Source organism: Oculina patagonica, chromosome 4 (genome assembly GCF_052425735.1).
Source record: "Oculina patagonica isolate OP01 chromosome 4, crgOcupat, whole genome shotgun sequence".
Lineage (NCBI taxonomy): Eukaryota > Metazoa > Cnidaria > Anthozoa > Scleractinia > Oculinidae > Oculina > Oculina patagonica.
The window spans coordinates 7,311,302-7,322,166 of NC_135761.1; the positions used below are offsets into that span (position 1 = coordinate 7,311,302).

The 10,865-nt window shown below is 40.2% G+C and overlaps 1 pseudogene across 1 annotated transcript; it reads right to left on the reverse strand.

Annotated features, from left to right (window-relative positions):
* Nucleotides 1-1,760: 1,760 nt before the first annotated feature.
* On the reverse strand, nucleotides 1,761-6,769 carry LOC144649279 (uncharacterized; annotated as a pseudogene). The gene is made up of 5 exons (XR_013569876.1): nucleotides 6,477-6,769; nucleotides 5,804-5,877; nucleotides 5,558-5,692; nucleotides 3,115-3,321; nucleotides 1,761-2,346 (listed from the first exon to the last, which is right to left on the reverse strand). The product of XR_013569876.1 is annotated as an uncharacterized LOC144649279 (transcript).
* Between the last annotated feature and the right edge of the window lie 4,096 nt (nucleotides 6,770-10,865).

Genomic DNA, 10,865 nt, shown 5'->3' on the forward strand with positions numbered 1-10,865 from the left:
AATCTTAAGACTAACTATAAGTGTCTGTGCTGAGGCACATTTTTTTGAAAAAATTCTTTTTAACTCGATAACCAGACTCGAAAGTGTAAAGCCCCAAAGGGGCCGGGGCAGACTCGTACCCAGTCGCTATTTTCTTGTCACTATTTACTTTTGGTGGCGAAATACTAGGGTTGATTAAGGTGCGCGGGATGTATCCGATCTTCTCTCGCTCCCACTGACACGTAAATTATGAATGGATACAAGCCTAAGGCGGGGGTTGAGGAGTTACTATACTCTCTAATTTATAAGCTAAGCAGGACTGGCGTGTTTCGTCCCAAAATGTATGGTTTTTACTGCCGAATGCACTTTTCTGATGGTTTAGTAGGCTGTCGTCTGTTAACCCACAATAGCGCTAAGCCGCTTTACTGATAATCACAAAAGCTCTTTAATGTGAACTTTTGCAGTCAATTCATTAATTAATTATAATTAATTGCATTCACCTATCTGTGTACTTTGAAAAAGCACGTGGTGACGTCAAATGGTCGCTATAATTATAATGCAAGTGACAGTTTTGCCAAAATATGGCAAAGACTTGTGGGAAATGCTCCAATCGTCCGTGATGCTTAATATAAGGCGCGATTTGAGCTTAAGGGAGCTCGTTATATTTATACCATCAGATCCCTTAATAGGCGCCGTCGAATTTTGTCGAAAAAACAAGAGGCTTGAGCTGGTACCGAGTACCGACTACGACCTTGTAGTAGCTCGTGATAAAAAAGGTAAAACCATTTTAGGGGCAGATCTTAGGGGAAGGTGCAGGGGGTGCGCACCCCCCCCCCCTCCCTGAGATGTCCTGCGGCTTAGCATTCGTCCTGCGGCTTCGCATTTGTTTACGTCACTAGTCAGTTACGCCAGTCCTTAGTGGTGCACCCCTTTCTAAGAAAAGGCCTGGATCCGCCACTGCATTTTATTTATTTATGGTTTGTTTTTAAAGCTTGTGGGGCTGTGAAGTATGAAACAAATGCCAACAAACATAACATTATTCAACAAAACCACTGGCAGGATGCGCGAAGGATTTGAAATTGGGACCAAGAACAGATGTGATGTGACAGGGAGAACGATTTGAAATCAGAACCGCAGGAGTACAAGTCCAGCGCCCTAACCACTAGCTAAGCCACGCATTTCCTACATTTGGGATCACGAATCCCATCTATGATGTAGGCTTTTAATTCATACAAAAGGGCCGAGTTGAAGCCAAAAAAGATATTCGTATCAAGAAATGGTCTATTGTTTTATATGGTCAAGTTTAAGGGCGAGTGACCACTGAAGTGTTCTCTTGTCCTTTTGTTCTTGTGCTGTTTGTTATTGGAGGGACAAGCAGTGAAAGTAACAACGGATTAGCAAAGGTAACTTGCAGCTGGTCGGGTATAGGTTGAAGACAAAGCACGGTCGGCGAAGAGAGGGAGAATTGGAAGGAACGGGTGGGGCTTCGCTGGGCAGCCTTCCGCTCGCGGTCTGTTCAGTTCGCCCCATCCCCGACAAAGCCAGTTTACAGACTAAAAAGGATGACAAATATGCACGTATGATCACGGAAAAGACGGCAACAATTTCGATTATTGACTGTTGCCTGTAGCCACTCGTTTCAATTGAATACCACCAGAAATACATAATCTAGATTATGTACTTCTGATACCACTGCGTTGTGTTAACGAGGCAAATTTACACCACAGTCATGCTTCAAGACTTTTATTCATTTCTACAACCAAAGTGTTTGTTACTGCTAAAATATCCAAGTTCTTGTGCTGATTAAACATTTTCGGCCTAAGATACTAAAACCAGTGTCTGAAGCTGTTTTGGAAGGATTTATTCTTGGCCAGCTTTGACTCACTTAGCTTTACTTAGTGCACACGGCACATGTCAGCTCTCGGCCACCAACGTACGGGAGACATGGTAACGAGCCACACGCGCCTTCCATGAGGTACAGCATAGCACCGTTTTGGCTTGCTTTGCTGCCGGGAACATACTCTGCATCCCTATCAACGCAGATGAAATTGGTAGAATGCTTGTGATTATAGTTCCCTGCCATCAGGTACCCATGGTACTCTTCGGTCCAACCAGAGGGACAGTCATTCCTTGCGGGTATCATCAACTGAGATGCACGTGATTTCACGTAACACACAGCACATGGAACTTCGTGGTCGTGAAGATCGTTCTTAAATGGGTTGAATGTGTTGACTTCATATTCAGTGCCATACATGTATGACCCTGTCTGTGATCCATCCTTGTACTTGACGTACTTTGGCGTTTTAGTCAGGCAGGTAAAATCTCCTCCACCACCAATGTGATTGTAGTAACTACCTCCGACAATACCTGAACGTGAACAAAAAGCATGTACCTGTAAGTCCTCTTATGTCAAGCAATGACTCAAATTAATTCTCCTAAAATATTACAATTCATTTCTTTTAATGTAAGTTATGAGAATCCAGAACAATAATTCTTAGTTGACTTTTTTCTTTGTTCTCATCGCCTGCCTAAAAAAATTAAGAATCACAAGAACCAGGAGAGAATGCCAACACTTTCTTGTCGCTCTTTCCACTAAGCTAGTTTTACCGTTTGAAGTTAACTGACGTTTATCTACCTGCATTTATCTAAATCAAAATGTGCCATTATGCTAATCCATTGCAAGTTTTGTGAGGTTACCGTCAGACAGAACAAACCAAAAAACTGAAGCGCACAAGAGGAGTATTGGGAGAGTTCGCTAATTGAACTACGTGGCAATGAGAATGAAATTGGCTAAGTACTACTAAGAGAATTCCCACCACAGACCAGAAACTGTCGTTAGTTAAAATTCTGCTTTGGTACATCTTTACGTTTTTTTTTTTGTTATTTATTGTTTTGTTGTTGTTGTTGTTTTTTGCAGAATAAACTCACTACTTGCTGAAAATGGTGAAAATTTAATACGCGCCCAGCCTCAAATAAGCGCCCACTCCAATGGCCAAATTTAATTATAACCTGAATAGCGAAGAACCTTGATTTGTTCACTGACAATTTATCTATAATTTAATTCTTTAACCTCGTCTCCAGAGCGCTTTTCTATTCAAAGTAAAAGCTTCCTCATGATGAGGTTGTACATATTACCTTCATATACCAACTGAGTATCATTAGGACATATGGTCCTTCCCCAGCGAACATATTTCACCCCAGAGGTGCTAGTTCCGTCTCGTCCTTTATCGCCTTTTGGCCCTTGAGGTCCCTTCAACCCAGGACTTCCAGCAGGACCTGTGTCTCCTTTTGGGCCGGGAGGACCTGGAACGGGCTTGTTGATACCAGGCTTTCCCGGTTCTCCTAAAATATCAGAGGGTTTTCAGCGAGTTCATAAAGTGTCCCAAAGACATGAAAAGTTAAATGTACTTCGCGATCGCATAATGTAATGGCTGTACGAAAAAGTGTACAAGAGGGAGCGAAGTCTTGGCTCTTCACTAGGGTCTTGACTTGGTACTAGGGTTAAAATTGCACGTACAATTGACAGATTTGTCACGCGTAAATTACTCGATCTGTTAGCAGTTAAATTTTAACTGTAAGTTTTCTGGCGATTAGTAATATGGGGTAAGCTGTTAGCCTTTTAGGTGTGTTTCGGGCAATTCCAGTGTAAACGTTTGATTAACTTGACTTTGACCACCCACATTTTCTCTTGCTTGGATCGCATTTACAGTTGAACCCCGGTAACTCGAACTCTGAAGGGAAACGAAAAACAGTTCGAGTTAACGGGGTTTTCGAGTTAACCGAGTCAAAATGACTGAAAAGTGGGTCCAAGGGAAATAGAAGTTAGTTCGAGTTAGCGGGGTTGTTCGAGTTATCCGAGTTCGAGTTACCGGGGTTAGTTGTAAATCGCGCGCTTGGGCACTCGGTAATATATTCGCCAATTGTGTGAACAATTTTAACTTTAGCGTCCGCGTCCTTGTTTTTGTTAGTAATGGAAATTAGACAGAATTGAGTAAGATTCAGGCCTCAGTTGCTTGTTGAAAAGGTGGACAACGAAGTAGTAAAACACTACGGTGCTTCCCAGCCAGCAGCTCCAATGCTGGATCCAGCTCGGGAAGTCGTCAGGAGGAACCATGGCAGACAGTTTCGGCCCCTACTCCTCGACTGCCTTCTGCCATGGCGCGGGGGGGGGGGGGGGGGGCGCCTCCCTAAGGAGGCTTCACAAGAGCTGGTGCTGGCTGGGACATCATGAGTTTAAAAAAAAAAAATCACTATCCGGTGCATAGCGAAGGTTTTGTATGACAGTTATCCACTGGTTAGCGATTTATCCGGTGGATAGCGTTATCCAGCCTTTGAACAACTGAGCCTAGGGTGTAATCGGGCGAGTAATTTTGCGCGTGGGGCCGATTTCGAAATTACGAACACGATTACTACCTGAATTGTACCACCAATGTCCAATTGCCGATCAATCGTATCGATTAAAAAACTCGAGGTTAAAAACGTATATTCGAAAATATTTTCACAATTAACAATTTTTGTAGGTGAATAAAAAAGATTGAAAAGCGTTATACTAGACTGGTGTTTTGTTGGGGATGGCTTTCCCTGCCTTCGCTTCATCTTATTAAAAAGATGCGATTTTTATACGGCAGTGCTACCTTATATTGGCGGCTAGTTGGGAGAAAGTATATTCCGTATAAGGCGGAGCCGCGTAATCTTTTTTTAAGATTTACCGCTAAACAGTTTTGAATTTAAATTTGTGTGTGAGCAACCCAACTTACTGCAGCGATATCAGCAATTTTAAAAGCAGCTATATAAATGCGGAAAAAGTGAGACGGCAATACCGCGAAATATTGACGCATGAGTTCAAGGTGTCTTATTCTTGGCTTTCACGTGACGTCATCAAAATTCTAAAATCAAGAATCGCAAGACCCCTAAATTTTTATCCTTCACTGGCTATTAGACGTCCTTAATATATATCTTGTTAAAGGTTTTTTGCTCGATAGCAATCGCCGTCTTTAAGATAGAGCATTTTGAATTTTGGAGTTTCACGCCACACGAGATCCAAGATGGCCGCAAGAAGGCTGTCACGTTCTCTTCAAAAAATACTTCATCTTGCGATTTCTAACAATCTGAGCAGTTGAGGTTTTGCGAAAAGTGTCCAAGTGAATGTTAACTTGTTCATGTGGATGATCTGACCGTTTTTTGTAGCAGAATTTAATGCCAGGTGTTTTCATCGATTTTCTGCCGCCATGTTGGAGTCCAAGCAGTTGGGCTCCAACATGGAGTTTCCATACTGTGCTCTCTAAATTTGCTTGAAACATTTTGACGGATAACTCGGGTACGGAATAATGAACTGACCTGAGACTTGGATAAGAAGTTTATATAGTAGCTTTCTACAAACTGTAATATTCTTGATTTTTTTTTACTCAATAGTTTTGGATTTTTTTTTCGCGGCGTGACAGTGGCGTGACAGTGAAAACCACCTATAAAAACAAAAAAACAATTGGGAGGAGTCGGGCAATCACTTCCCCCCCCCCCCCCCACCTCCCCCCTGTACGATTGTGGAAGTGTGAGTTACGTCCAAGGGTTTATATCCTACCTTTAAGCCCTGGGGTACCAGGCTTTCCCGGTGTTCCAGGTGTACCCGGCTTTCCAGATGTCCCAGGGGTACCCGGGTTTCCCGGAGGTCCTGGTGGTCCTCTCAAGCCTTCTCTGCCGTCACGACCATCTCGACCTGAGAATTTTGAAAAGAGAAAAGTTTTTTATGATTTAAGCATAAATCCAATGATAAACGAATCTAGTGCAAAGCACAATCAAATAAAAAAATAAATAAATTTGTACAGACCTCGAAGGAAAGCTAGGAGCCACCAGTCACTTGGTTTTTTGGGCGACATCACAGAGCGATTGTTTAAATTTATCCTGTTATTTAGATAAGAGATTCAAAGCTCAGTGACCATAAAAATAAACCAATCCTAAGTCTTAAAAAGGGAAAACTAAAGGCTGGTTCGTTAAAAAAATCTTTCACGAATTTATCCCGCCCCAAGCATGCTGAGTATTTTTTTCCCAAAACACTCATTCGATCACTTACTTGTTTTACAACAAATTAATTGTTAATAAAAAAACTAAATTATGCCTAAAGCAATCTCTTTAGGTTACAACACGGTCGATATATTTGTCGGGTAAGAAATATAAGCTCTTTTTTTAAGTTGGCAGTAAAGAGGGTTAAATGGCCCGGCCGTAGCGTTTTCAGTTATTTTCTTGCTTGTAAAGAGGGGTTATTTGTGAATAATACGCCAGTAAACATGTGCATCTTATCCTGATATTGTTTGAAGGGAAATAAGTCAGAGAAAATTTGACAAAATCATTAAATTTAATCAACCGAAACACTTAATTCATTTAAATTGAACCATTGAAAACGTTATCTTGCGCGAGTAGTTTAGCACATGCAGGCAACAGTTTGGTCTAACCCAATGTGTTAAATATTGATAATGGCGGCCAGAAAAAATAAAAGAAATTACCTTTTCTCCAAATCTTAGGGACGCTTTTCATGTTCTACAAAACTTCTGAATTGCTCCACCGTTCTTTTTTCTCTAGCGTGCAACACGCGTTTGGCACGGCCACTTTGTTCGTCCAAGGAACGGTTGGGGTTTGGTTTCTCGCTTGTTTGCAAACTTTCCAATCTTCCTTCTATGGAGGCAAGACGCCGATTTACGAGGAGATAGTTGCAAAACAGAAAGACCGAGCAAATCACGAACACAGACAAAACCCACAGGCCCATACGAGCAGTAAAATTGGTCGGGGCATGTTTCATTTCAACCTCAAGAGGCTTTTCCTCCATTGAAACTGACTTCGAAGCTTCTAAGTAGTTTACGCTAAACTGTGATTGTCGGGAACAAAATCTTAACTATAATGATGACTAACTATTATTTGATTGGAGGCTGTGCTGACACTTAACGTTGACATTTTGAAAGGAGCAAAGTCACGGTATTTTAAGTCATTTTTCTGATTACTTTCGCAATGAAGAAAACCTCAAAACAATAGTTTTCTGACATAGAAAAACACCAACGGAGTAAAAACCCCAAAATAACCAAGGATGGTTTCGACTGACGAAAATTAAGACAGTTTACGAACGACAAACTTAAAAAAATGGCCATTTGGTTTTAAGATGCGTTATCAGTTGACATGGATCATTTAACATTTTTAACAAAAAATTTCAGTATTAGTGAACAATCAATATTAGTTTTTTGGGTCACGAATTGGTACGTCGCTGTTTTACGAAACCAATTGCGGATGTGCGTTTGCTTTTACATTACTTCAAGGGAATACTTAAATGGCAGGTGTTTGTTGGAAACTGCCGACTTTTACTGAAGTAAAAGAAAAAGTTTTGAAAGAAAGTCGTGATTCGTTCCTGTCAAAAGCATGATATCGTTAGTCTGCTTGCTAAAAGGATCGTTTCAACACAAATATTTTATCAGCTTTCCTACTTCGCTTATCTTTCCCTTTGTGTTATGGAATGTGGCAAAAACCGAGAACTTAGTCTCAACCAAACTTTAATTTACCTCCAAAAATGAGTTATTTGCTAAAAAGATGGATAAATAACATTTCGAAACCTGAAATTTCACATACAAAAATTATTTTGCATGCATTTATTCCAAAACTTTAGTTATACTATCATAATGATAAAACAGTTCACTATTTTAATGAAAAATAATTTTTCATTAGGAACAGATGGTCTATTTTCTTTAAAAGAAACTATTGAGTTATGTCTAAGTATCTTTATTTCAACACGGTTGAAAACATGAGGCCTTATTTATAATAATTACTTAAAATAATCTATTATACATTATAAAATTAATTACATTGAATATGAAATAAAATAAAATCAATTACAATGAAGAAAAAAATTTGAAAGCTAGAGAGAGTTTGTGTTTGCCGTAGTTTTACTTTACAGGTAAACTGTTCCACGACACTCCACCCCTATAGTCTGGGGCAGTGGAACAGCTAGTTTAATTGCCCTCGGAATCCTTTAGTGAATAATTGGATATTTCACTACGATTAGTGAACATAGATCGCATATATCCAGAGGCAAGACCATTTAATGACTTATAGACCATAGTAGCTGTATTTAATTTTCGTTGGACATCTAGTTTTTTTCCAGCCAAGTCCCAAAAAGAGATCGTCGGTATTGGCATCATAGGAAGAAGAGGTCAGGATACGCGCAGCGCGATTTTGTAGGTTTTGAAGTGTCAGCAGGTAAAGTGTACACTTACACTATCGACAAGGAGCACTTATCGACGAGCACGAATTGCGAACGTTATACGTGCGTATCTTCACGTTCCGTTATAAACACCTGTTAACTCTTTTTCCTCAGGTTAAATCTTAAACCATACCATGTACAGTCACAATTTTTTGACCATCAGAAATAAATTTTAGTTACGTTATTAATAACTCTTGTTTGAGTTTTCTTCTCTCTCACGTGAGAACCCCAGGAACCCCATTATTGACTATCCAATAGCATCGGGCCTTTTGCCAAGCATATTCAATGTTCATATTGTCTTTGTTCAGTTTCAACGCGAGCAACACTGAAGTAGTACATTTTGGTGGAGCACTTTGTCACCCACTTCCCCCATTTCCAGCCACACTTAATTATTGCTGCTGTTGTTTTGTTATATAGTAAATGGTTTGAACCCAGGGATATCAGTAGGTCGTATAGTGTGATCGTCCGGGCGAGAGTAGTTCTGAAAAGGTCTGTTGTTGGTGACTGACGATTCGACAACCTGAGCGGAAGCCATCTTTAGAGTCAAGTGAACAGTTGTTGTCAGTCGATGATGTTATAAGTCTGGTCCGTTGAGGTTGACTGTTATAGCTATGCAATAATCAACCCCTTTGGGCCTTGATTTAATAAGCAGATCTCATTACCTTAAACCCTGGCGAACCGTTAACTGCCATTAAATAAAGTACATGACCTCTTGTCTATAACTTCCCCCAGCCTTACCATAAGAATTATTTGGTGACCAGCTAGGAGAATTTGTTTTTTGATATTCAGGGCTTAAAGGGTTGATTAAAAGCAAGTAACCTTCAGGTGTAACTTCTCCCAACCTTATCAAAAGGAAGGTATGGGACCAGTTGGGAGAATTTGCTTGTTGATATTTTGGGCTTGATGTTGATGTTGATTAATCTGAGATAAGGGGCATTCTTAAGGATTTTCTTTTTAACTCGATTGCTAGAGCCGAAGTATATAGCTCCAAAAGGGGGCAGGAGAGAGAAATTACTCTTCAGTACATAGGCAGATGTAGGACTGATATGTTTCGCCCAAAAGGTATAATGTTTTCGACCTCTTTTCGGGCCTGAAAATAGGACAAAGGCCTTCTCATTTTGGTCCGCATTTGGTTATGCCTTTGTAATTCTTGTCAGAAAAAGCGTATTTTACGTAAGCGTATTTATCTAGCTAATTCATCGTCCAATAAAAAAGTGAAGGTTTTCTACTTCAGTAATCGATATGTATGCAGCCATCAATTATCACTACGTGAGCAGCCAACTCAAGTTTGATTTAAATAATCCATTGTTAGCGGTAATTCCACCAAAGAAACTTCAGTGTCCTAAGAATGTTTCTGAAAAAATAACATATCATTTAGAAGGGGATGATAAACATGAAGGCTTTATACCTACAGTCATTGACAAAATTGGTTGGCCCACCCATCCCCATTCCCCCGTTTCAGTGTTGGATAGCACAATGTGCCCAAACTCCTCGTGCAGTGCGTTTCAGAAAGCAGCAATTGAAGGCATTATTTTTTGCGTGCTACGCAACATCACAAAGGGGGAGAGGGGAAATTATACTTAACGTTTCCATGTTTCAAGTAAAAAAACAGCAATTGCGCCAAGGTTTTGTCAATGATTGTAGATAATGGTCAATGGGAAGTCTAAGCAAACTAAGTTCACGGTGTGTGATCAGCAACAGACGTGTTAATCGTGACGCGCGATTAGAGCAAAAATGATTGCGTGTTATAAGTGAAATAATGTCGAAACTACGATATGACGCTGTGAATGCCTTGGCAAGTTGTGAGATCCCAAATCTTCCTAACATTTCTGACACTCGGTATGATGTCTCAGAAACCGTAAGTGACATATTCTTCTGCAACTAGTATTGACAAGCGGTTCATTCCAAGTGTCTTTATTACATCGATCGAACCTTAAAATCAGGTTTCAGCCAGCGTGTCAAACATTCGCCTCAAATCCCCTCTTATCACCCCCGACGTGGACTTTAAATCAGACCAAGGGGAGAAGGCTGAAAAATATTTTTTTCATGTGGTCACGTTCCGACAGGGAAGAGATTCATTGAATACATGATAAGTAGACTGCAAGCAGCCACCCCCTTTTCCTCAGATCCTACGCGCGAAAGCAAATGCAATAATTGTACAAAGCCACGTCACATTTTGCTTTCTACTACTGCCATGAAAAAAAAACCCCTAAGGAATGAAAGACTTGAACTGGTCACGACATAGTGCAAGTTTAAAAGGGTACTGATCATGAATTTTGGAAAGTCAAGAATCCAAAATATGTTTTGCATAAATGAAAGCCTATAGTTAATCGTCTAGTTTTGTTAAAAAATATCCTGGTGCACTAAGGCTCAAGGTTTTGATGTCAACCGAAAAAGCTGGGCAGCCTTTTTCAAAATCTGCCCTTGTGTATTACCAAGATTGGATAAGGACAATTTTGAAAAAAACTTTGCCAATTTTCCAAATATGTTGTCGGTGACGTTGCTACTTTAACATCGTCCTCATCTTGGTGTTCTGAGCTCATCATGATGATGGCGGCAAAATGATGTTATGCCTTTTTAGTGCTGGTGTTATGTTTTGTTGGAAAATAAGAATCGAAAACTCTGCTGATACCTAAACGACAATTTACCA